Here is a 27,350-nt window from a genome sequence, read left to right as displayed (position 1 = left end):
AGGAATGTAATGATAATCCTGCTCCTCCACTTAACGAGCCAGAGAGAACATCCAGCTAAATCAGCCTGTGTTACTGACACCCAGAGAATGGGCTGGAATGCCTGCCAGAAGTTATTGAGCTGGAGAGAATTTTAAATGAATGAATTGGGCATGACTCATGTCTTTCCATAAAGCAACTGTGGGCGCTGGCTGCTGAAGTACTTGAGAAATCAACAAGGGCCCCTTTTGAGGGAGCCAGGGGGAGAATTTCATAACTGTCTTGGATCTGGAGTTCTGCTGTGCATCTGGGATAATAATACTGTACAACAGCAAAGATTATTTAAAGACAAGCAGCTTCAGTTTGTAAATAACTCAAATACCAACAAACTTGGGTGGTGAAGGGTGGCAGAGTGTTAATTGGTATGGAAGCAGTATAAATACTTTCTGCATTTATCTCACTTACAAATGTTCACTGGTGATATGTTATCAGTAATTTATGATGTGCCATGACAAACGCTTACATTTCTGACAAAAATAGCAATTAGTTAGAGGAATGAGGATTCTCCTTGAATGCTTTCAGCAAGTTGTAGGGGGGATTTCTTTCCTTCCATGCATGAAATGATAGTAAAAAACTTTCAAATTTGGCAGTTTACTCTGTTGCCTGAATCTGGTCTAGATTTTAAGCTATTCTAAAGACATTATGCTTGCTTATATAAAAATATTACTATAAATTATCTGCATATCAAGTGCATACATTAATATGCAATCATGGTGATAAGTACAAAAGAAACTTATCAGTTGGCTCATGCACTTTCTTAACCCTTGATGCAGACATTGTTGCTTATTTGGTCTTGTTTTCTTCTTCACAGACCTGGTAGTTGTTACCAAAGGATGTCTTCTGATGGAGGAGTAAAATGTGCTTCAAAATTATTAAGCGTGGTCTCGGTCACACCTCTGTCAGGGGAGTGCTCTATTGCCCCAAAACTTCATGCAAGGCCTGCCACCCCTAGGATGCCTCTCAGGCACAGGGAAGTGAGCAAAGTCCAATTTGTTACTGCATGACACTGCAGATAGGTACTGCACTATGTCTTCACTTTCATCCTCAGGGAAAAGGACTTGCTGACTAGAAGTGAGAAAAGTCAAATGCTTTCTGAAGCTGGTGAGTGCTACGGATACAGAAGACCCCTGTGATCTAAGTGGTTTGAGAGCTGGAATAGAAATACCATACTATCTAGGCATCTCTGACTCATTTTGATTTTCCTGCCAGCATCAACTGTCTATTGCATAAGTGGAGTGGTTTCAGTGTCATGTCTTTAAGTGCATTTTACTTGTGTGATTCAGTGAACTCCAGTAGTCTTTGTTTTGACAAAGAAGAGTTTAATTAATTCTTGATGATTTAGAAGATTCTGAATTCAGAGAGAACTGCAAAACAATGATGTTAAATTATGGTTGTATTCCCGGATCACTAAGAGACAGTGTTGATGAAGATTCAACTCAAAAGCAATTCAATTCCATACATTTCTTCTTGGTAAGAGAGCTGGAGAATAGAGTAACAAACTTTGTAAACAGCCACACATTCAAGGATGGTTGAAGCCAACCAAAAGGCATTACTTAAGCTAAGGAGTCTTGGGTAAATCCTGGAATTGTTGGATTTTAGTTATAGATTTAGTTATTTAATCATGATCATTCCCTTCCTTGTAGAACTACTTGTTTAAAATTCACATTTTTAAGCATCACCTGACACCTCAGTTCTCAGCTGTGGACTGAATCTGGAATCTGAGCACCAAGTGACCAAGTACTAGCAACCTCCAAGCTTACTTCACCATCTGGGGATTTTCCAGGTCACTGTGATTATGACAGAGTCCCTGGAACCAGTAGATTAAAAACACTATCAGATGGTACCTTGTAAACAACATGATGCCAGAGCAGTGAGTCTAATAAGGGATATGTGCAGACTGATATCAGAAAAATAGTGATACATAGAAAATGTAGGAGCTCTTTGAAGAAGGAAAGCATCTCCAGAGATAATGTCCCAGCAAAGCGATCAGGAGAAGGCAGGAGTGTATGAACTTTTGAGCACGAGATTGCCATTTATGGTGTTTACTTATCATCTAGTGCAAGCAGGCAACCTCTTTGGGGTGATACAATACTGGAGATAATCATAGAAGACAGAAAGCAGGCATCTTTCCTAGTTTGGAAGGAGTGGTATGATTCTAGGGCACTTTTGTATCTCTGTAGGCTTACTGTGCGAGGTAACTAAAGTCCCAAGTGATGGTGTTCATTCCCTGTGGCTCTGGGAAGGAAAGTGATTAGAATGACACTTCCACCAGGGAAGTATGAAGTAGGATTGTTTGGATCTGCTGGGCAATCCTTGGTGACTCTTCAGAAACACTGAAACTGAAATGGAACAATGTCACTTAACATTAAAGGGCAAGTAAGCCTTATACTCCAAGTGAAAGGGCAGAATTTGGTCAGAATGCCCAGTCAATGGAAACACAGACTGAATTCACTGATTGGTTATGGAAACAGTTCTGATTTTAGACAGATATTCTTTTTTAGTAGGAATATATTTTAGACTCTTATTGAAACCCCTTACTCATGATCTGCGTAATAATTCAGTCATACAATCTCCCATACTCACTGTGACATGTTTTCCGTTACACCCAGAAGGAATAGATCACACACAAATACCTGCAGATCAGATTGGGAACAATAATTGTAATGGATATATATTTTTTTAATTACTATTATTATTTTTTCCCCTGGATTTTTTCTCATTTCAAGAACTGAAGCTGTTTCTTTAGTTCTTAGAGAGTGGGTGACCGTCTTGTTTTGAAGGTGAAGAAAATATTGCAGGAATGCTGTGCTACAACAGTGTGAATTGCTGGGCTTTCCTCTTCTGGAACCATGATTGACTTGGAGAATTCTGCTTTTCTTTTGTGAAACTGCTGTTATCTCCCAACACCTGTCCTCAGACAGGTGAGCTGTAATGTCTTTGGCAGTGAATAAAAACGATCCATAGTTAACAAATAGGAAAATAACCTTCAATCTGAGGAGATGCAGCTAACAATTGAAAAATCATCACATCAAATTATCTAATTTTTCAGTTAAAATCATTAGTAAATTTATTTTGCTTCTGGAAAAAAACAAACCTCCCCCAGATCCTCTCTTTCTAAGATTTTGTGTGCAGGAACACAGTGTATGGTAGAAGAGATGGCCAATTCCTTTAGACCACTTTGGAACAGTAAATTTTGGTTCCCAGACCTGCTCAAATGTGGAAGCTCTGAGCCACAGAAAAGCCTTACACAGTTCATGGACCTGGACTGTCTGCTGGAAGAGCTGCCAGGAATGATAAAAATGATAATAAATTTGCTTTTACTGCTCCTCTCTGTTGTAATAAATTTGTCCCATATCTTTACACAAAAATGTGTACTGACCCTTTTTATAAACCCCTAAGGAGAAATTTGTGCACAAAAGTAACATTTTCTTTCTCTTCACTTCTGTTTGTGGTGTCTTTTTATAATTTGTGGAAGGTGTCCAACAGGTTGGAAAATGCATTGGAAATCTAATCCAGACATGTCAATGCAACACTGGTGTTAGTTTAAACAAAAACCAAGCAAGTTTTCCCCTTTGCAAAGCAATGTCTCCAAAAATACTTCTCTGATTCAGAGATTTATTCATTTTTGGTCCTGACTTAACTCCTTCTGTACCAGAAAACAAGTAAGGCTATTTTTACATGGCATAATACTTGCACTTATTCACACAAAAATATTTTATATTTCTCTAACATAAGGAGAAGTTTTGATCAGAAATGCAATAATTTCTAACATGTTTGGCCCAAATCTTTGACAGTATATAATGAAGTTAGCAGAATAACACTTGTTTCTAGTAGTGCAAAATTTGAACCATAGTTCATGAACCACGTCCAGTGGCAAAGGGAATGTTATCACTTCACTGTTTATTTTATTTTATTTTATTTTATTTTATTTTATTTTATTTTATTAGCCAGTTATAGGGAGCATGAGGTACTGTTGGAGAATTGTTTTGTAAATTTTTCCAGGAATTATTATATTGGTGTGTGTGTGATACGTTTGCCTCAGAACTTCTTGCTCTTTGAGTATTTTTTTGATAATTTGCGATTTTTGGAGAGTTTAGGTTCCATGTTTGGTTTTAGTAAAAGGAAGGTAGAATATGTAATCCACAGAAAATGCTGGATTTGGATTAAGAAAAATATCCATAATCCATGGCATGCTTTTATAAAAAAATCCATGTTCACATGCATACAATATTATATTTATATTGACCGATTTCAGTTTGGGTGGTCTGGCATGGCTGTATATGTTGAATATATGCTAAAAGAATTTAACTGACTCACTGAGAATCAATTCAAAGTGGAGCTGTCCCCCCCCCCCCCCAGCTCTGTCAGTGACACCATCGTCCATGTCACACAATGGACTTGAAGTCCAAACTGTTTTTTCCCTCTACTTTTCTTGAAGATATGTGTATTTACATGAGGAAAAACAACATCAACAAAAAGTTGATCAACATAATTCTTTCTATTCGTTTTTTTTTTTTTTTTTTTTTCCTCAGAATGTATTCCTGTTAAATGAAAATGCTGAGTATATTTTATTGCTGAAAAAAGAGAAGTGGGTTGGCAGGATGAAGCTATTGGTCAAGTGTTTGTCTTAAAAAAAAAAAAAAAAAGAGCATAGCATTTCCTCACTGAAACAGAATTTTGGATTTGTGGGTTGGGGGAAGGTATCATTTGCTTGTCATATCCTTTGCTGCAATTGAGACCCCACATGCAACACACCTTCCCACTCAGGGAGAGCAAATGAGCAACTGAAATATTAGCTCACTTAACGAGACAGTATTTTGCAGTTAAAAATGTGTAAATGTTAACTAATGGGTCCTTTCAGGAAGGGTTTCATGACATTATCAAACCTTGGGAAGGAGCTCATGCTAGAGGCAAGGTGCAGAAGTGCCCTGTGTGCCCTTTGCTCACAAAACAGACACCTTTGCTTTCCAAGCTTAGCCCTGCTGGTGAGCAGCACAGTCCTTCACCACTGAGGCCAAGGAGCACTTAAGCTGTGCAGCCCTTCATGGGAAATACCCGCAGCACCAGCTCCTTGTGAGCTCAGAAGCCTTAAATTTGTTGCCCTTGGTATTTTAACTCACCGCTAAGGAACAGCAACCTACTGCTTACAGGTCAGCTGAAACTGAAGCGCAGGAGGGTTTTGGTCCATGGTTTGTGTTGCTAGAGCAAGTACTCCCTAAATACTTCCTCAGCAGAGGGGTCACAGAGTTAATGAGCACAGAGACTGAACTTAACTGCTCTATCTAGAGGTGATCCTCTAAGAGCAGGGTTGCAAAACACTGTGGGGAAGCCTACGATCCCCCATGCCTTCCTGACTGTAGTCAAATGGAGAGCTTCCTCCTCTTGGTTTTTCTTTGTCACATCTACCGCAACACTCCACTGAAAAGATGAGAAAATGTGTCTTTAAAAAATAGCCATGCTTCTGGCATTACTACAGTCACAAGGTCAGGCAGCTTAGTCATTAGATAAGATTATTTTATTTTGCGATACTCCTCTAGCCAGAAAGAAGTGCTGTTAGCTTGCATGCACCCATTCATATAATAGGGGAAAGTCCAGATACACATTCAATGGAAAATGTGAGTAAGCAAAATATTTGTAATGAGGTGGTTTTAGTATTCGTGCCAAGACAAATCAGAGAAGGGAAAAAACACACATCTTGAGAATATTTCCTCTCATGACAAAGATGTGACCATATAAGCACATGGTTTGAAACAGGAACAGCACATCTGAACAAGCAGTGAATACCCTGCACCTTCACCCACCATTAGAGTTCAGGAGGTACCAGTACAGCAAGTTTTTTCCTATATTTACCCCCAGAAATCTGTCCAGATACAACCATAGGTTATTTGTCCCGTTTTCTTTTTTCATTCTTCCTGACCTGAAGCGGCTGTTCTTTCGAGTTTGTGAAGCAAGGTTGCAAGAACCTTTACCTGGACATACCTAAATGTGGAAAATGAAGATTCAAGCTCCTGATCCGGTGAGTATGAGGTGAATATTGTTTTAAGCAGTCAGGCAGGTGCTGAGCTTGGATGAATGAAATCAATGGTCACTTGTCTTAACCAATTAAGATTAACGTATTAACCTTAACCTATTATTTTCTTTTTTCATTGTGGAAATGCCACCTTTTCAATATTCAGTGTTGCTGCAGAAAAAAATCTGTTCTGATGAATCACCATTCTATGAAAAAAAGTTTCCCTGCAAAGTATGCAGCCAGCAGTACTACCATTACCACAAATTACTTTCTTTTAGGGTTCAATCTGGTTCCTTTAGAAGCCAGTGGAAAAACATCTGATTTCAATGAACATTGGTCAGGATTAGGCGGCTACTGTATCGTAGCTTTTAGGAGTGTTCTGAAACTAACACTGTAGTAGCTGGCTCCCAAAAGTCACTAAGAGGAAGAAACCCCATCCCTATTTTAGAATAATGGCTGACAAATTCAAGCTTTATCATGCCATAAAATCAGTACTAGGCCTAGATCTCTATGTGCTTTCATTTCTGTCTTCTTATCTGCACACTAAATTTTTTATCTTTCCTTCTCTTATCTCCATCTGATCTAATCCTCTGTGCCAAGTCATTGTGATATTGGTATTGCTGGCTCTGTACCAGATTGCTTCCTTTCAAAGTATTACAGGGATGATATGGAGAATCCTTTCTTAATACTCCTCTTTTTTTTTTTCTTTTCTCTTGTAAAAAAAAATAAATCCATTGTTGTCTTTTTCTTCTGTCACTTTGTTTCTTTCCTTTAGCTGTTTTTTTTTTCCCTCTACAATTATTTTACCACAGTTTAAAGACAGTCTTATAAAATCTATTTTAGTTTTCTTTTCTGATATCCAGATATTCTATTCCTGTCTGTCCCTTCCACTTTCTTCATCTCACATTTAATTGTTTCCTTGACACATTATAATTACTCCTTTTTAACTTATTTTCCCCTTAGAGTAGACCAGAACAAAAATGTGCATTAATAGTTCAAGCCTGTATGTATAACAGAGGTCCTCAGGTCTCTGTGAGATATAGCATCATGCTACAATCAATGTGAAATATAATCTGATGTCCTCTGATCTAGCAGTTAAAATTGCTGTTGTGGAACAACGAAGTGCAGGTGACCTACACGGAGCAGAACAGAGGAGACAAGGGGAGAGACGAGTGATGTAAATGTGAAGAGTTTAAAAGAACAGAGACCTGTGGACAGGACTGAAAGTGACTGGGGAGGAGTAGGGAGGTGAAGAAGAGAGCAAGGAGAATTAGAAAATAAAGGTACCAAACCAAAGAGAAGTAATAGTAAGGGAAGAAGGATAAACTTGAAGGGAGTGAAGGCACAGAAGTAGAGCAGCTTCCATCTTTGCATTGCTTCATGGAGATTTAAGAGCAAAGATCAAGGATAGCAGATATTGCAAATTTAGGACAGGGTGCATAATTGAGAAGCAAGATGGCACAGTCTTTAAATGTCTGAATTATTTTATTTTAAGACTTATGAACACCACACATTGCATTTCCTGAGTCTCTTGACATTTCTCCCCTCCCCTCCCCTCCCCTCCCCTCCCCTCCTCATAAAACCACGATTACTTCTTTCATAAAACCATGAGTGTTAGGGCAGAAATCTTTCTCCATCATTTGGAGAATCTGTGAAATGCAAGATGCAAAAAAGGTTCATTATGAGTAGATCTTGGGTGAGGAAGACCATCTAAAGATCCCAGCTGTCTTTCAGCTGACCAAGGTGAAAGGACATCCTGGCATTACAGGAAATGAATTTGAAACTCTCCTATCTCCCTTGCCTGCGAAGGGGCTCACCCCAATGGCTGTGTAGTGCCCTTTGGTTGCCAAGGCACCTGATCAGTACACAGGCTCTCATCTGAGGGCAATCTATTAACCCACACACTATATCCAGACAGGTACAGTCTATTTCTGAGTCCTTTTAGCTGCCCAATCCTCCGCGATGCACTTTTCCTTCAGCTGCAGAAATGGGGAGTCTTGTTATGTAAATATACTCTGTATTGAGCTGAATTTCAGAAGAAAAAGGGAGAAGAGTGAAGAGAACTTCTGATTGCTACCAAATGAATGGTAAGCAGCAGAGGACAGAGTTCCTCTCTGGTGATGCTCCTGGAAAACATAAGAGACAAGTATTTATTGAGAAAGAGTAAGAACAACCTATGCTCTTAAAGCTAGAGAAAGCATTTCCAGAGATCTTCCTGAAACAACAAAAATCTCCTGGTTTTGGTTACTCATCTGTCATCATTCTCTGCACTTATGGGGATTGCTTCTATTGTACTTTGAGAAACTGAAAAAATGACAAGTTCCCTGCCTCTTGTGTAACACAATCTCAGTACTGCCTTATAAAGAAATGAATAATTGGCATTTATTCTGTGTACGTTGGGTGAGTAGCCCAGTTCTATTGCCTGCAGGATGATCTTACCTGGGAGAGTTTCAGAGAGCTCAGGTTATTTCTAAGCAGTCACCTGGGTATGATGCCTGGCTCTCTGCCAGGGCTGAGCAACCATGGCTGCAGACAGGGAATCTCTCCCGCATAATCCTGAACCCAGGGTTATGATATGTGTGCAGGCAAAGCAGAGCGAGGGGACCTGGCCGCAAGCTTGTAAAGCAGGATCAGCCATTGCAGGGTGGGGGGTGTTAAATCCCAGCAGTTGTCTCATGTCTGTCAATGGGGGCTGCTGCACCAGCTGCAATGCCTCCTGCTCCGCGTTCTGCTCGTTCCTGCAGGGGATGACATAGGCACTCTGCAAAACAAATAGCAATTTGTTAAAGCCTGATGACAAACTCAAATGTTGGCTATGAGTGCACATGTAAGAGGCAGAAAAAGCAACTTCCAGCTGGACAATCTCACTGCACCTTCTATTAGCTTGAGTTGGCAAAAGCTGCCTTATATCTCATCTCATAGAGCTGTTTCCTAAGACCCTTGGTGTATTTTTTTCTGTCCCCATATAGGGAAACAATGAAATGCCATCAGCTGGGTGAAGATATTAATTGCATGGGTGATGTCTGCTTCATACCTCCATCAAACAGACTATCTAATGGCCTCACAACACACAAGTAGCTTTGTGTAGACTCTATCAGTGGGTGTAGGTGCAATAAATCTGACAAACAGAGCTAGTTTTAATAAAGAGCTTCTTAGAGTCAAAAAGAAAATAAACTCTTCTCTCATTGAATGTATTTCAAGATTGACCTGTAAAGCCCTCCCAGGTGGTATATAGCTTGCTGAATCTGCGTTTTCTGTCTTTTGGAACAAAGTCAGATTATTCTCACTGTGATGAGCTTTTACTTCTTTCCCAGATCAGACCTGGAGAATGTCTGCTTCTGTAGTGGTAGATGTGTGTCCCAAGGGACAAGCAACAGTCTTTTAGAACTGAACTTCTGCCAACCATTTTCACTCTTTAGCAGAACTGTTCTGGAAACACTCACCCTACCCATTTTATTTTTCAGTAAAATTCAAGCACACTACAAAATCCCATGTATTTTGATGAAACTTCAGCATTTTTGAGGGAAAATGTTCTGACATTTATGAAATAGGATGCTTCACCTTTCTATCAAATTTTATGTCAGTACATCCAAGAAACATTGCCTCATGGTATCAGTAATTCCTACAGATGTTTTACTGGAATTCTCTTCTCAGTTGCATTTCCCCTCTAAGTCAAGAAGGTATTACTAGCCACTACACAGAGATAGTAAGACGTGTCATGTTACAACGACATGGACAAAATAATTCATGGCACCTTCTCAGGTGATTTATGTCATCTTTGTAGAAAATCTGTATCTTGTGCTAAGCAAGGGTTTTCTTGTGCTAAGCAAGGATTTTCAGTGACTATCTGAAAGATATATATATATATTTTTCTTCCAAAATCAATATTCTTGCACAGGAAAAAAAAACAACACAGAATTCTCTGACTTTTCATATGAACAGGTTGCCATTTTCATTTGCTATGGAAAACTTTTATCAAGCAAGATGTAGACACATATTTTTTTCTTATTTCTTTTTCCAGGAAATTCATGTTTGCAAAAAAACATTTCCACTTTTAACTCTTCTCTTACTTGGACTTGTATTTATTTTCTCAATGTGAATTTGTGTGTGGGAGAGATGTACCTTTGGAGGCTGCTATGTCTTTTTTTTTTTTAATGTTTCAGAGAAAGATGATTAATATAAATACGAAAGGCAATCTCAAATGCTGCTACAGTTATCCATACCTCTGGAATTTCCAAACCTGAAAGTTGGTGCAAAATGTGTGAAAAAAGTTGTTTAAGAGTGGCAGCTGACGGGAACAAATTACGCTAATTCACTGATAAGTGGCTAGTTCCCTATTGGCTTCTGGGTGATTTGCCATTGATTTTTGAATTTGTATGTGATTTGGAGCCTTCCTAATTAAGAGGCTGCTTCTCTTTTTCATTTCTTCTTGACAGTAGAGGTCAGCTGACTTGACATTATTTTATTTGAGTGACTGGCTTTACTGCAATGACTGCACTGGGGATTTTCCTTGACACGATGTGGATTTTGTCTTCCATCAGGCCTGAGAGTGCTCCTGTTCAGGGAATCTCTATTTTCAAGAATTTTCTTCAGAAAGTACATGTACTTAATTCGTAGAAGATGGAACGTTAACTGATGTATTAGTTCCTAACCAATAAAAACTATTTTGGACATTGCAGAGGTGTTTAGGGAACTTGCAATTTACAAATTTTATAAAATTAGTAAAGTCAATAATATTGTAAAGGTAACCAACAAATACGTTTCTGGTGGAAATGTGTTTTTGAGGAAATATTAACTATCTATTACATAAAATTTTAACTTCTGTGACTATGTCAAGAGAAAGGTCCTACTTAAACTAGAATCATGCTTCTATCCCAAACAGTTTAATTCAGGAAGGAAAAGGAGGAAAAATGAACTTTTTTGAATGGACATTTGGTTTCTTTTTCAAACAACCTTTTGACTTTCCAAAGTCCTTTTAGTTACAGCTCTACTGGTTCTACATAAGAAATACAATGAAGACAAAAGTCCCCTCAAAACATGAAAAAGCAGGTACATAGAGTAACAAGAACTTCAAAAGTCTATATCGGTGTGCTATACAGTTTTTCTTCTGCACAGGACAAGATAAGGACAAGGACACTCAATAAATTCCTTATTAGCAGTCAGTAGTCTGATGGTCTCATTTTGAAGCCATAAGCACGGTAAATCTCTAAAGGGTTATTACCCCTTAAATATAAATCTGTTGAAAATGTATCCATATTGCCCCCAAATGCTTTAGCAGCTCTCTGAGTGAGTGATATCCATTTAAGCAGGCTATCACATTATATGACATACATTTTAGTTTGATCTGCTGAAAATAGATTAACTGTGTTCTTTTATTCATTGTGCTGGATGCACAACAAACCAGCTTACTTGGGTATTCATTTAATGTGTCTCCGTTGCATAGGATTTTGTCTGATGGAAGGAAAATCTTCTGCCTTAAGTGTACTGGTTGATTTCTTTAACAGCTATTCAGATTGCTGGTCTCCAACATCTAAAGTTAAGTTTTCTATTCTATCTTTAATAGGACTGAGTAGAAAAGGGTGAGAAATGGGGGGGAACTTCCATCACTTAATTAGAACAGATGGATTTTACATTTGACTATGAATCAACTTTATCCAGATATGACAAAAATAGAGTTTATGGTTCAGGGGAAACTTCAATATTTGGAAATTTTACTTCACACGTGTTTGGAAGACAGTTAAAATGAAGATACTTTTGATAAAGGCACTTTCAATGCCAGTGACCAATGTTGTTTGAGGCTGGCTCCTTAAGTTGCATTTGATTGTAGCAATATTGAATGAATCTTGCCCTTTTCACTTCTGCTCTAAACAATGCTAAAAATTGGACAGGATGAAGAATCAGCTGGCCAGGGAATATGAAAACTCTGTCTTGAGTTTGAAAGGGGCTGCCTGAATACTGTAACCTGCAAGCCTCAGCAGAGCCCCGGGAACCCTCAAGCCTTCCATTCATAGGCTGAATTTCATCCCTGGAGAGGTCTTTCTGTGATGTGTTTTGGGTCAGCCAGTCACCATTTCACTAAGAAATTCCTTTAGAATATGCAGAATTCCTTTTTTGCTTATTCAACCTCTAACAAAACGATGTGGGAGTTTAGTAGAGTTGTGGGGAAGGTGGGGAGAGGCAACGAAGAAACTTATACAAATGTTTTCTTGCTCCTTTGCATCCACTTGTTGGGGATGGATAGCTTTATTTTATTACTATTTTCCTGGTTTCCATTTTTTTTGTTTTTATTTTCTCCAAAATGCTGATATAAAGTCTCATTACTCAAGTGTTTTAGTCTTTTTAATTTTTATTTATTTATTTATTTATTCAGACAGTGAGGCAGAAACACAGTCTGGATAAGGATCTAAATTTTGAGCTGTTTATCTGAAGCAAGGCTGGGTGCCTGCCCATCACTGGCTGCAAAGCATGTAAGTGGCAGGTCTGTTCTCTGCCTTTGCATCCTTGCTGCTTCTGTTTGATTAACTCAGCAGCAGTTGGGCATTAGCTGGATGAAACCAGCACTCCAAATGAACATGTTTATTGAGAAACACAGGGTGAATAAAGAATTAAATTCTGAAGCTAAAAGGAATTGTGGTTTTCCTGCAGTGTTGGATAGTTGTTGAGTAAAAAACAAAATAAAACAAAACAATCACAAAAAGATGGCTTCTATGGTATCTATTCTATATTAACACTTTAGGGACTGAGATTCTTATAGGTGGTCATTCACCATGTCTCTGGGTAAAGAAACAATTACCAAGGAACATTTAGATAGGCATTGTGTGGACTGGATCAACCCAGGCACAGCAGATTGTTTAGACCGGGTGAACAGGGCTGCCTTGCTCTCTCTGCCTTGGCAGAAATGCAAAACTCTCCCAGAGGAGGAGGATTCTTATTTAGGTTGCACTTTGTACATAGCTTTTTAGTAACGGCACTGGCAGCTTTCCTTTCTGCTGTTGTCCTTTTAAAAATCCAGCAATAGAGACTCTCTCAGGGAATAACTCAGCCATGCATGACTGCTGCAAAAGCAAGTCACTTTCACAACAGGAAAAGGAAAAAGGTGGATTGAAGAGAGGGTGGAAGAGGACAGCATGAAATCAGCAGAGTGTGTTCAACAACAGGCAAGAGCTACAAGTGAAAATAATGTGATCAAGGGTTGTACGTGGAAGGAAGATTGCCATGTATCACGAACATGAGGACAGTAAGGAAGAGAAAGTAATTTTTTAATGAGGATTCAGGGTATAAAAGAGGGTAGGTACTCAGCTGGGACTCTCTTCTGCAGTCTCCATTTATTTGCAGTGGCACTGGCACAATCATTTTTTTCAGCGAAGCTTGTTGCAGAAACCACTGTGGTGTTTTTGTGAGCAAAGGTAAAACATTTCAGGCTTCATTATGAGGCAATGAACATACTGTCAACATCTACTAATGAATGAAAATTCAATATATAAAAATCAAAAAAATCATACAATCTTATTCTAACTCAGATTTGAAGGCTAATGGAGAACCCAACAATTAGTGGAATGGAGAAAGAAAAGTAGACTTTTTCAGAATAAGGAAAACAAGTTGATCTATTAGCACCTTGAGGATGATGGAAAAGTAGAGCGCTATGAGATTAAGATACAAATAGAAGTATATTTATATGTTGCATATCGTGGCAAATACAGAATTCCTTCTGTCTATCTGCACATAGCTCTAAACTCAGACAGGTAAAACAGAAACTCATAGGTAAATTCAACTCTAAAAGGGCTTGAAAACTCAGCAGAAACACTTTGGAAACCAGAATCAATTTGCTTAATATACTAAATTATCAAGTTTTGATATTGTTTTCTTAGGAGCTAGTGTAATATTTGTCCTCAGACTTAATGGGGAAATACAGTGACATTTAACTTAAAAGGACAGTTGAAGTTATTTTTATGGTAGACTGTTTTCAGGAGAAAAAAACCCCAACCATTTCACAAAGAAAACAGTTGTTGCAACTCATATTATTTTAGTTGATTTTCACATTTACTAATTGGCAGATTCTTTTCATTTATGGGAAATACATGGTAATACATAGTAACTGTATAGTAAAATATACACTACAACATATGGTAACTCTGGCTTTGCTCCCATTTGAAATCACAAGCAATGTTCCCATTGATTTGACTCAGTGAGGCAGATATTGTTGCCTGGAGGCTGAGTCAAATAACCTCTTATGAACCTCATTTGAGCAAATAACTACCATAAAGAGGAAATTACTTCCAAGTAAGCAGCAAGCGAGCAGGAGATCAGGCTATCCTGACCCTAATTTGATCTTTCTGCCATTCATTATAGTCATCTTTTGGTTAATGATTTGGCTCATGTGGTGAGACTGGTATGTGTCTCCCCACATTCATCCAGGCTGTGGCAGAAATGTGGACTCTTTTCTGACCTCCAGAGATGGTGAGCAGCTGCAGACCAGGCCAGAAAAGCTGCTGCTCTCCACATTTTTCAGGAAATTCATTTTCCTCATTGCCACTAAATGTTACTATTACACCATGCAGCTAAAAATGAAGATCACAGATCTCCAAAATACGCCCTTCCTTCGTGTCATGTGTGAGCTTCTGCTAGGCTTATAGGTGGTCTTTGACCTAGGCTAAATGGAAGTTTAATAATGCAGAGAGTTTTAGAACCAGGGAATTATTGCCTTCTATTTTCAGTACTCCGGGTGAAAACAATCTGTATTAAAGTCAGTAAAAGAAGAGGCTGCTTAGAGGAGAGTTAGCAGATTTGGTGTGTAATGACACTTCGTATACTAAAGAATGAAGCAATAAAATTTTCTCTGAGATCTGCTGAACCCATTCTCATAATCCAGTGTTATGGAAGGCTGAGCACTGTGGAAAAGACCTCCAGTACTAGCCTGGATTTAAGACTATGAATAAAGAAATTTTTATTTGGGCTAACTAATCCAAAGAGCAGAAAATTATTACAAACGTCCTTTGAATTATTCCTCATGGATCTTATTTTTATATTCATCTTGCTCATATTGAAAATTTGTTTCTCATTATTTTGTTCAAAGAAAAGCAGATTAACAATTGTTGATGCTATTTGAATTCTGCTCAATTTGTAGTCTTCTGCATGTTGCACCCAGGTGTACCAGCACACGGTCAGACTGGGGCTATGGTGGAGTCCAAGCTCTCAGTGAGCAAGGGCATCCAGGATTTATGTTTATCTTATGTATTTAAATACCCGAAATTCACAAAATCACCAAACAGAAAATTTCCATACAGGCAGACTAAAGAAATTTGCAACTGGAATGGCACATTTACACACACAGGACAGGACTGTTGTCTACTTGGATTAAGGGATCAGCCTACATTCCCAGGCGCTTGACGCTACGTGGTATATTGAGACAAATTATGGCCTGGGTGGAGCTGAGGGTACATGAAGGTTACAAGAGCAGCAGTGAGTAAAGGAAACTGTTGGCTGAGCAATGAGAGTAATGCTTTTTAATTCACAGACTAATAAAGTAAAGTAAGCTGAGGTGTGTGGGCTATGCAGTCTAGTAGGCTGGCAGAGAGGCAGTGCCTCACACACATCACAAGGTATTGAACAGCTGCCTGCGAGAGATAATATTTCATGGGGACTTTTGGAAGCATTTTCGTTACTGTCTGGCCCTTAACAGCTGCCCCTGCTCCTGCTTCTCTCCTGTTTTGGACCTACGACACTTGCATAAGCTGCTGCCTGGTAGTGGAAGGAAGGAAGGAAAAATCCTAAAAATGGCTGCCGTGCAGATGATTTACATTCTCTGGATTGCAACGAGGCAAGCCAGGGCACAGGTACTTATTTTCATCCTTGTTTCTCAGCTTCCTCTTTTCCTCTCTGTTCTCAGCTCACCAGAGAGGTGACACAAGCTCTTCCTGTTGAGTGCTGCATACCAACCCACACTCTTTGGAGGTATCTCCCAGCACATTGCTGAGGAAAAGCTGTTGTTCTGACTCAAAATCACAGCTGGCAGCTGTTATTTGACTACAGATTTTTCCCCTGTACAAGATGAAGTTTGGGACCAGTCATTACTCTGTACTAAAGTTGATTTTGTGTTATTATGTGCTTTTTTTTTTTTCAATGGTAAAAGTAGAAGAAAATTGGTGCTATTTTAATCCCAAGGATAATAAAAAGGAACAAGTTTCCTGATCTTAACCACTCTAAACACTTTTTTTTTTTTCTTCTCATTTTAGATGAGTTTAAAAGCCTGAACCATTGGAATTTCTTAGCAGCAGTATGATCCCTCTGCTTCGGCACTTGTAACCCCCTCTCAGGAGGAGCGGTGCTAACCCACTAGAGTGCCCAGACTGTAAAGGTCTTTTCATAACATAATTACTGGATCTCAAAATATATGAAGAATGAAACTGCCAGTTATCCAAATATCTTGGAGAAAGATAGACAGGGACATACAGTTTTGGAAAGGAAGCCCATTTGCCATGATTAGATTTAATAATATGTTCAGCAATATTCCATAATGTTGTATTTCTCGAGTAACATTCGTTATTAAGAAGGATAATAAATTAAGAGCCATGTAAAATATTCCTGTATAGTCAACTTAAGAAAATAAGGGAATAATTTGAAACATTCATTGCCTATTCTAAGGTTCTTGACTTACATGATTCTTGGCAAGACAGAAGGAAGTCTCCAGTCCTTGGGTTTGAACTTGAAAATATGACACTATTATTTCATTTGCATTGTTTACATGGAATAATATGTGTGTAAGGTAACCCAGAGGACCTTCCCTCTCCCCAGAAAATGTGCTTTTCTTTGGGAATACGCAGACTCAAACCATGATCTTACAAATAATCACACTAGCATTTAATGTGAGGAGTCCTATTGATTTCAGTGGGACCACACACAGTAGGAAAATAGAGCATGGGTAGAAACACTTTCAGATTCAGACCAAAGAATCTAGACTATATGGACAGACCCCATAAAATTAGATAGTTCTCTTCAGCTAGGGGACTAAATTTTTTAAAATACGAGAAAAGCTGACAATGCATTCTATAAAATATTTCAAATAATCAAAAATTTGATGCTGTTCCAAAAAATCAGTTCAACATTGGCATTTTATTATTATTAATATATTTAACAAGTTAGCTATTATAATTAAAAATAATGTTTGAAATAAGGCATTGCATCACTGAGGATTTCCTCCATTTTCACCACATTTTCTTTGCAAGAAAATTGCATATTCTTCCAAACTCCCTACTGTAGTTGCTCACAATAGTTGTGTGTACTGCACCAAATTACCATAAACAATTTTATAGGGAATATGCTTGTAAAGGACTGACAAACGATTGTGGTTTAAATTTTCAATGGGAATGTAAAAAAACCATATATGGAGTATAAACAGATGCCCGAGGGATGTATTTTAGATATAGGTATAAAAGGTAGTATTTAACCATTATAAACAAAAGCCAGAACTTGAGTCATGGTTACCCAGGTTGGGACATCCACTGAGTCCAGTGCTCTTGGGGCTGAGGACCCTTGGAGCCACCTAAGACAGCTATAGCCCTTCTAGGTCTGGCACTCATTGGGATGTCTGTGCACAACACTCTACTGAACAGTGAAGGTAAGTTCAGAAGCACCAGTGTCCCCTTTCAAAAAGAACCTGGATACTTGGAGACCTGTTTTCTAAAGGACCCTATTTAAACACTTGTGATTAAAGTGCAGATCCTTGTCAGCAGCTTGTTTCTTCTAAAGTGGAAAACTAAGTACTATCTTAGCTGTTTGCACATTACCATCCAGTTTCACTTCTGGTGTAGAGACCCATTTAAATTGTTGCAGTAGTACTTTGCTCCATGTAGCACATACTCAAATATATATTATTTTTCTAGCTGGGTAGACACACCCAATCCAGTTTCTAGCTTCCTACATGTTTTCTAGCATCTCTCACCTGCAGGATAGAGGCCTGGTTAGAGAACATAGCCCTCGAGAGTGGGGTGCATCCAACTTTGTTTCAGCTCCAGGTGTCCTACTTCTCAGGAACATGTCCTGTTTGGCAAGTTAGGGGGGGCTTTTTTCCTTCTGCTTTTTTCTTCACTTAATTTCTTGCTTTTCTGTCTTTACTCTTAAAGTGCAGACTACTTAATTAACAGAAAGGAAAAGATCTAAGGAACTGAGAAACATTGTCCCCAGATACTCTAAAGCAGATGCACAGAGAACCTTGGGCACAGATTCAGTTACGCAAAGAGTTATATGTATGTGGATCTTCAAAATAAATGTCATAATCAAATGTTATAATCATAACACTTTAAGAGAGGTTTTTTTTTGTTGTTTTTTTTTTTTTGTTTTTGTTTTTGAGTTCATGGCTTGTGAGTTAGAGCTCATGCACAAAATATCCTCTGGCTCTGCCTTGTAGAGCATTTTTCTTCTACATGGCTGCTTATTTGCTGGGGAGGTGTTTGTGTTATGCACTGATCCATGAATTGTACAAAGGAATTACACAAGTCAAGTTTTATGTCTGTGAAAGTCAAGAAGCCTGAACTTATAATGCTATGTATAACTTACAGAATTGACATATCTACAACTGAAAATGATTGCAGCAGTCAAAGAAATGCATCAATTTGAAGACAGACGAACCAATCTAACTGTAAAAGAGGAGACTAGCTATAACATTGCCATCTTTAGCATCAAATTCCTACTCAGGACTTCTGCTAGTCTTATACTGGCAGTAATGCTGCCTCTGCTACCAAAGACTGTGGCCTCCAGGGCCACCACCAGCTGGGAAAGAGCAGTGGGAACTCTGACTCTCAGAATAGAAATTCTCCAAAACAACTTGTGAATCTTGTCCCAGGAGGCCAAGGCTTTCTGAAAATCAGTAGTGTTGGCTCCTAAATCTCTCAGAGGCTTTTGAAAATATTCTTAAGTCACAAGATGTGAGATTCTGTAAGGTTTTGACTGTTGTGTTAACATCTGCTGTAGAATAAAGGCTAAAGCAGATGTGGGAAGTGGGAGGGTAATGAATAAGGCAGTTTTGAAAGGGCTTAAAAGCAACTGAAGGAGCCTGCAATTTCATGGACCTAGTGTTTTTATTCTACCAAAAGGAAACTGTTGAGACACCTTCCCAGGTAAATTTGTTTTATCCAGCTCTAGTGGTAATTGTGTCTTTGAATATGGTCTGTCCAGCATTTGCTTTTCTCAACACTTTTAGTGTTTTTTTTTCCTTTGAGGAAAATTTCCTTTGAGTTGCTATTCTGAGCAACTTTAATAATTGGAAGCTTACAGTTGTGGAAATGCAATTCATAGTAGCTATTTTTCTCAGGCAGGACAAGAACACCTTAAAAAAAAAAAAAAAAGGATAAATCTTTTCTTTTACAATTGCCCCTTTAATAAACTGTTTGTTTAAACCACAGTTTTTGTCCTCCACAGCAGTGAGGCTTGTTCCTTATTTAAGGCAGGATGACAGGGTTCTTCCCGTTTGGAAAGGCAGTGAAGCTGGTGCTCCAGAACAGAGCCACCCATTCTTCTTCTGGGAGCTAATTGATTAGCCTCAGAGCTACGGACATGTACCAAGGGACTCAAATAAGAAGACTTCATTTTTCTTTTTGAATGAGTTATTTCCCGGGGCTGTCTGTAGTAGACAGATGTCCAGGTGGTCTCAAATTATTTACAACTACAGGAACCTCTGTGGTCATAGGATTATCTGCATGGGGAAGCACATTTGAAAGTCAGTATTTCCCTTCTCAGAAAACAGGACAACCTTTGTTAGTGCATGTTCTTATTTGGAATACCTTTATACTAAGCTAAGAGAACCTAAGCATATAGATCTCACTTTCCAGTCTCTTGTGAGTACTGATTTCCTTTAAAAGAAGAACATGAGAGAGAGAGAGAGAGGGAGGGAGAGAGAGGGAGAGAGAGGGAGAGAGAGAGAAACCTTAAATGTGTTCCATACTTTTATTACGTTTCTGATGATGTACATCTACACAGTAAGTGGAGGAATCGAATACTATGTCTTCTGATCAGCCTACTCATTAAAGGTCAGTTCAAGTGTTGGACTTTATTTGTACAAGTTTGAATTGTGTATTTATAAACAATATACTACAAGGACTTTCCTACAACACTTACCTCTTCTCCTGATCCCCTACTGAGGAGAAGAATAACCTTTTAAAGAACTCTTAGTGCCTAAAATTCATTCTACAGCAGAACTACTCACAAATGGGGCCCAGCCTTCCTGCTGTTCCTGTTTTTGTTGTTGATTTTTTTTTTATTGACATTGCCTTCATTTTCACAATGAAACTAGATTTTTAGCCCATGGCAATCAATATAATCGACTTTTTTAGTTTTAACAATTATTTCTTTTCAGACTGTTTTCAGGGTTATTCTTAGGCTGCTGGCATCTGTTCAGCCTGGCAGCCAGATGAATGTTTTAAGAGGAAATCTGACAGTCTGCATATATCTCCTGTAGTACTAGTGCCAAGAGAGTCTCTATTTTAAATACCTATAGAAATGTGTATATACACTTTTATAAAATATGGTAGCCAGGTTATAGACCTGATTTAGTTTTTAGTTTCAGAGTTTGTTTTTGTTGAATCATAGAATCATATAAATTAGGGATGGAAAAGTTGTATTAGGTCATTTAATCTATCCCACTGCCAAAGTGGGATTGTTCCCTGCAGTATATTTTCCAATGTTTTATCCAGTACTTTTCCATTCTCTGTGTTGGGCTTACACTTCACTTCAGCTTTTCATTCAGTCAGGCTTATGTTTTGACTTTTTAAGTGTTTTCCTTCGGAATTCATTGAATTCTGTTACCACCATGTGGTGATAACAACAGTGATGCCTGTTGCTGCTTTTCAGCTATATGAGAAACTAACTAAAGTTATTAACTTATGGCTATGTTAGAAATGTATCTTTCTCTCATCTAACCATGAGAGATATTGTAAATTTACCCTTCAATGGGTAGAGTTGGGGGTTGTATTTCTGTATTGCTAACAGCACATATGCTGCTTGTTTGCTGTTTTCTTCTGTCTGGTGTGAGTTTCTTCTCTTCCTCGGTTATGGGTAATACATTAAGCATGTATTTCCTCAGGTCTCTCTTTAACGTTTCTTAGTCACTCATTACTTAAGCAACACTTCATTAATATCAATCAATAATCTTTGAAGAACAGGCAAAGTTTTACTATCTTCACTTATACTAAACGTGAAAACTTTTTTTCTCTGACAGTGATAAATTGAAAATGTTGTCAAGAGAGGTCCTAAGCTGGTAGGATCAATACAAAGAAGTTCATGTTCAGTAATTACTAACGCAGAGATCATTTCTACAAGCCAGATCCACACTTGGCAGCAGGACTCAGGCTGTGTTGGTGCTGTGGTATCTCTGTCTCATGCACTCGAGGAATTTCCATAGCATTTATCCCTGCTGGTGCTCAGTGCCTGTGCCTGGGTTCCTGGAACAGGATGGAGTTGTGTCCACGGGAGATCGAACAGTGCATCCTCACAGTCACTGCAAGCAGGCTTGATGCTTCCTGGAACCAACCAGCAAGTGCAACAGCTCTGCCATAAGACAGAGCATGCCAGTGAGATGACCTGATGTACAGGCATGCTCCCTCCAGCTTTGTCACGCAGCATGTAGGGTCTCAGGCACAGATCTGCAGAAAAAGGAAAAGTCTGCAGAACCATGTAAATTTAGGTCAAAATGAGAGTGTAACTGTGTTGATTAGCTGTTCTCCAGCTTTTCTGACAAAGACCTTTGAATATAACATTCCCCTGTACTGATTTCCAGCATGAGTAAGTATCAAAAATCTTTATATAGCAGCCTTATAGCAACCAACCTCCCTGTTAATGAGATGTTAACCCTCATTGCTTTTAAATGTGGTGGTTTCTGAACAGAGAGGCTCTGTGGGATTTAATTAGAGTGATTTAACCTTTTCCCACTGAAATGCTGGCCCTACATGCTTTTCATTTTGAGCTTGCTTGTTGCATCTCCCTCTCAAACAAACCTGACTGATGCATTAGTTAACGTTTGAAAAATTCTGTGAGGATGTAAGGGACTAGGAAGCAGAGTATTGTCATTAATACACAGAACTGCTAGTCAGGAGACCTGGGTTCCCTCCCAGCTGTATTGCTGATTTCCTGTAGCTGTATGTGAAGATGTAGTCATGCCAATAAAGTCCAAATGAACTGTGCATGACCTGGCCATGTCAGCTACAGCCAGCCAAACTATTCAGAACTGCTTGCTAAAGTTTTAGTCACCTCAGTTGAGCAGAACAATTTGAAAACTTTGTGTTACTTTCCTATTACACTGTTTCTGATAAAATTTTCTCATGATTTATAGCACCAGAATTGGCACCAGGATTGAGTTTCTATTTCCCTCTGTTTCTTGATCTATGAAATCAGAGTGATGAATGCTTTTGTGTCTTACCAGGATTAAAAAACAGTTAATCTTATTTCTTTAATGCCTTTGAAACAAAAAGTGCTGGGAAAGTGCAAAGCAAACTCTAAAATGCCGTGTTTCTCCCTTCTCACTCTGTCTCTCATGCACATCCTGTACATTCATGAAGATGAAATGCACCTCTGTAAGACACTGTGGCTCTGCTTGTTTAACACATTTCCTGGCTTAGGCTGGAAAAATGACTTGTGAATAGGGTTAGACTTCACCCACTGAAATTTCTTTGGCAGGTGACAACATATGAGATCATTTTACACAGCTCTAATCACCATTAAATCCTTCACCAATACTAGTCTAGTGAGTCAAGACAGAGCCTATTTGACCCAATGCAAAGAAAACCACTAGTAAACCTACTGGCTGTCTCAGTTAAAAACTCCCCTCCCCAGATCATTCTGTGCCAGGACATTTACAGAGAAGAGCAATTATTTATATATAATATATATTTTTTTTTTCCGAGCTTACTATGTATAATTTCTCCAGAAGAGATTTATCAATTCTTTTCAAATTTTCTGGAGTAAAAGCTGTGGAGCCTAAAGGGTTTATGTCAGCCCCAACATGACTTGACTGAACTGTCTTAATCTGTGGACCAATTTGCTCTACAGCCCCCTAAGGAAGGAACTTGTTGATTTTGGCAGTGTTTACCTTTCCTACAAACAAATACATAGTTTTCCAGACCGGCTGGCTCTTAAAAGTCACTTGAGAGCTGAGGAAAAAAAAAATCTGCCGCAGGCTGCATCAGTATTCTTTTTCCTGTGTTCTAGGGAAAGCTTTTGTGTTCTCCATAGCTGCTTGAGGATAATCCGTAGAGTCAAGATTATTCACAGAGTCAATAGAAATGCCTGTAAAATTCTCTGAGTTGAGTTTCCTTCGGTGAGGGGAGAGAAAGATTCTGTCACACATACACACACACACACACACGGATTACTGAGTAATTTGACTGTATTTTCAGCTACACTGGTGAAAAGACAAAATAAAGAAATAGTTTGAACCTTGTTGCCTTTCACTTGTGGGAGCAACATGTTGACATGTTGTTCTTAATTTTCTCAATTTATGTAGATCACACAACAATAATTTTTAGTGTGACTGATGAGTATTTGCTTTTAGATATTATATAACAGAAATCAAATCCTTGTTTCTAATCCAAACACAGCAGCCTCAAGTTTTTAATTATTCACACATATATCACATAAAGTGATGAGAGCCATGTAATTTACTGCAGAGCCATATCATTCACCTTTGACTGCATTGCACTTTCTTACTAGTTTGTCTGCACCAGAACAATTCACTTAGCAGACAGATTTTTTATTCTCTTCTAATACATTATTATTAAACAAACAAACAAACAAACACACTTCTAAGAAAAACTGCTCCATCTTCTTCCAGTGACTAGGGGTTGAGATATTCTCCTAAATTGTGTGCGCTCTAATCATTTAGTCTAAAGATATTGACCCTCACCACTTACATGGAAATAGCAATCAGCAGACTTTAAAATATTTTTCTGCTTCCATTAGAAGTTAAAAAAAAAAAGAAGAAAAAAGAAAAAAGAAAAGAGTAACCTCACACTGTTCCTTCAAAGAAGAAATACTAGGTTTAGAAGAGGATGGTGGGCTTTGCATCTGATGAGGACAGAAATCAACCCCTCAACCTGCCCTGGAGAGAGCAGCTCGTTTGCTCCCCACCGAGCTGGCTGTTTTGGGTCCTGTTTTGAGGTGCTAATTCTCCCTTTTGGGGAACACAAGCACCTAAATCAGACCTGCAGTTTCCGTACTGGAGATCTTAACACTTCTGGGACCCTAACTCTGTCATTGGATATAGCCCAAAGTCATTAAATCAAAGCTATTAAGTCATGTTTAGAGGTTATTAGTATTTATTAGCTGAAGCTTTATTACCCCTTCAATGTTGATATAGTTAGACTCAATGAACCCAAGTACCTAGTTTTACTTTCTTTAGCATGCAGGCTGAATTTTCCTATTTTTTTTTCCTAATAATACCTCTCATCAAGGAGCCTGATGGTTATGAGACCAGTATGTGTTAGTGGGGAGAGGACACTCCTGCTAAACCTGCCAAAATTAAAATAGGGGGAATATATGAACTTTGTGTATAAGACCTCAAGGAGGTGAAAACTAAGAGAGAAAGATAGGCCTTGCACTTCCTCGCCCCCATGCTCATAAGAAAAGGATTTTGTGAGAATGATGAATATATGGAGTTTGCTTCTATGAGTTAAGCAACTGCACCTAGATGTAAACATCAGCGTTTTCTGGTGAGTCCTGTCCACAGATCATATGCTGCAGAAAACACAACTGCACTTTGGCCACCCCAGTGTACAGCCTGGTGTACAGTGCAGACTTATTGCTAGAAATATATTAATGCTAACATGGTAGGCTGAAGGGTGGCTTTCGTTTGCCATAGGCAAAAATCCTCCATGGTGATGTGGAGGGTAGATTGAGGGGTGTGTGAGCAGATGGACTTGATAGGGTTTTAAACCATCCCAGCACAGCCCCCCAAACTGGTGTCTGTCAGCACTTGAAGAACCTGGTACTGATCTCTCTTTCTGCAGCTTTACTCTCTGATGTATTTATAGACATCAGCCATATTCTCCCTCGGCAGTAATTTCTGCTAATTTAATTGTAATCTTAGGTTTGCTGTTTCTTGCTACATTTCTTTCACTTTTATTTATTTTTATTTATTTATTTAGTAATCTCTCTGAAAGTAACACATTCGGATAGCAGCTGAGTGTTTGCTTGTTTGATATAAATTATTCTTCCTTCAAAGAGCTGAAATACATTCAGATGTAAGAAATTAGGGAGACCTCAACCAAAATGTTGAACAACTGATAAGGTGTGAAAGGGTGAATGGGAGAGTCTGGTTCAAAATCTACTGCTTTGTGATCTGCAAAGACAGAAATTCTCCCTAAATCCACAGAATACTTGTTTTAGAAAGAAGGTGACTAATACATTGCTGCTCTATGCCTGGACCAGTGACTTATGCTGATGGTTGACAGCACGGCCTGTCTCAAGGAGGAATGGCTATGCTTACAAAAGCCAGAGATGCAGCAGATAGAAATAATGCTAGGAAGAATGTCACCCTCACCCTCTCAAAAGGTGTTAGCATTTTAAATTCCTTAATGGATTGTATCATATATCACACACAGTTTGGGTGGCTTCACACTACCTCTGCTTATCTGACAACCATCATGCTGGAGTATGTACGCAGTTATACTCATTTATGGAATCTCATCCAGCTGCCCAGATTTTTGATCCTTTTCTGCTTGCCCAATCCATTGTTAATGTCTAGTGTCCATTGCTAAAGTATTCTCAAAGAACATTACAAAAGCCAGGTCTCTGTTTATCTTATTCAGGAAAACAGTGTGAAAACTCAGTGGAACCACTGGCAGTCAGAGTTAGGAGGAGTTTATGGATGTTGCCCACATTACTATCACTACTCATGTATGAGTGCATATAGACCCTCAAGAACTTCAAAGCTTGCAGTCCTGTTCATGTGCATCTTTTGTCTAGCCTATGATCCCATTTCTGAAAATGATCTGTGTGAATGCTTAAATAAGATTACAGGAAGGATGGCGTACATAACGTGATCCTTCCTTTTTCTTGTTCTTCTGGATGATCTATTAGGATTTCTGGAGTACTCTTTTCTATCTGCATATGCATTCCCTTCCAGAAAAACATATTAGTGAAAGCATTTATGATTCAATTGCACGTGCTTCTGCTTTGAGCACTGCCACAAAGAAAATTGTCCTTGGCAAACCTGATGTAGCCATCTGGCTGTGGTTCTGACCAGTACTGTGCAGCCACACCTCACTAAGTAGGCATAGCTGGGTATCTGTTGAGTGATGCTATTTCTGGTCAGACACATGCCATTGTGTGCTGTCATTTACACCAAATAATAGCATTACTGCCCTCATTATCTTATTATTTCTGGAATATGTTAGCTTTTTCCAAACTAGAAGGTGAACGTCTTTTGTGAACACTTCTGAAATAGTTTCAGTCAAAATGAGTCCAGCCAGCAAAGATCTTTTACTTAAACAGTTCTTTAGTCATTTTGACCAAGGTAGGTCAGGGTGTGATCAGACAGTCATTTCAGCTAGCAGTTCTGTATGTCTGATGAGCAGTTGTGGGGTGGAGTTGGAGACAGTATAACCTCTGGGTCAGCATACTGTAAGCTAGAGGAGGATCAGGTAGATAGATCAGGTTTGCTTAATCACTGTTTCCACAGAGCTTCTACTTCTGTAAATCTGCTGTGATTTCTCCCTTCTCTGACTTCTCTCTATTAGCTAAGACTATAATTTTCCATGAATTAAATGGTTTCACTAGTTTATGTTTTTTCATCCTCCATTCTTCAGATTTCCTTACTGCACTCCTAGAAAACCGCTAGCCTGTCTATTTTAAACCTATTCTCCAAATGGTGCTTTCCTTCCATATTTGTGGGATTAATGCTATTTGGCATATACTAGACACTGGGCTGATTCACCACCACCACTCACCACAAACAAACAGGTATTACCACACACCAGCCAGCCCTAATCAATGACAATTCCATATAACCACAATTAAATTGCCCAGCCATTCCCAGGAGGAATCACAGGTCATCAAGACTATTTTGAAATTGAGTGGTTTTAAATATTTCCATAATGATGTGCAGCTATTTATCAGTGTGGTTGCAGACCTCTCCAGCTGCAGTCCAACATGTTGTTCCAACTACAGCTCAGCTGCCTTCAGGCCTTGAAGTCTCCACGTTTCTAAAGCTTCACCCTTTCCGTACCTGCGCATACTGACCCTCTGGCCCTGCCAGTATGTTTGCTTTCTAAGCTGGTTCTGTAAATAGCGCAATGACTTTTGCCTAAGCAAGATCATTTT

The 27,350-nt window shown here is 38.8% G+C and overlaps 2 long non-coding RNA genes across 5 annotated transcripts in view; one reads left to right on the top strand and one right to left on the bottom strand.

Annotated features, from left to right (window-relative positions):
• Positions 1-5,557: 5,557 nt before the first annotated feature.
• Positions 5,558-27,350, top strand: part of LOC125184384 (uncharacterized) — a 35,510-nt gene continuing 13,717 nt past the window's right edge. For 3 of the 4 annotated variants that reach the window (XR_007168319.2, XR_007168318.2, XR_007168316.2), the window contains exon 1: positions 5,864-6,053. This is a non-coding gene — a long non-coding RNA (uncharacterized lncRNA). The other variant, XR_007168317.2, reaches the window with a different exon arrangement.
• On the bottom strand, positions 7,674-9,338 carry LOC136790010 (uncharacterized). Its single transcript, XR_010829078.1, has 3 exons — positions 8,921-9,338; positions 8,487-8,808; positions 7,674-8,173 (listed from the first exon to the last, which is right to left on the bottom strand). It is a non-coding gene; the product is annotated as an uncharacterized lncRNA (long non-coding RNA).

This window comes from Anser cygnoides, chromosome 2, assembly GCF_040182565.1.
Source record: "Anser cygnoides isolate HZ-2024a breed goose chromosome 2, Taihu_goose_T2T_genome, whole genome shotgun sequence".
NCBI lineage: Eukaryota > Metazoa > Chordata > Aves > Anseriformes > Anatidae > Anser > Anser cygnoides.
Note: the sequence above shows the minus strand (reverse complement) of the source record. Positions and strands in the feature narration are given on the sequence as shown.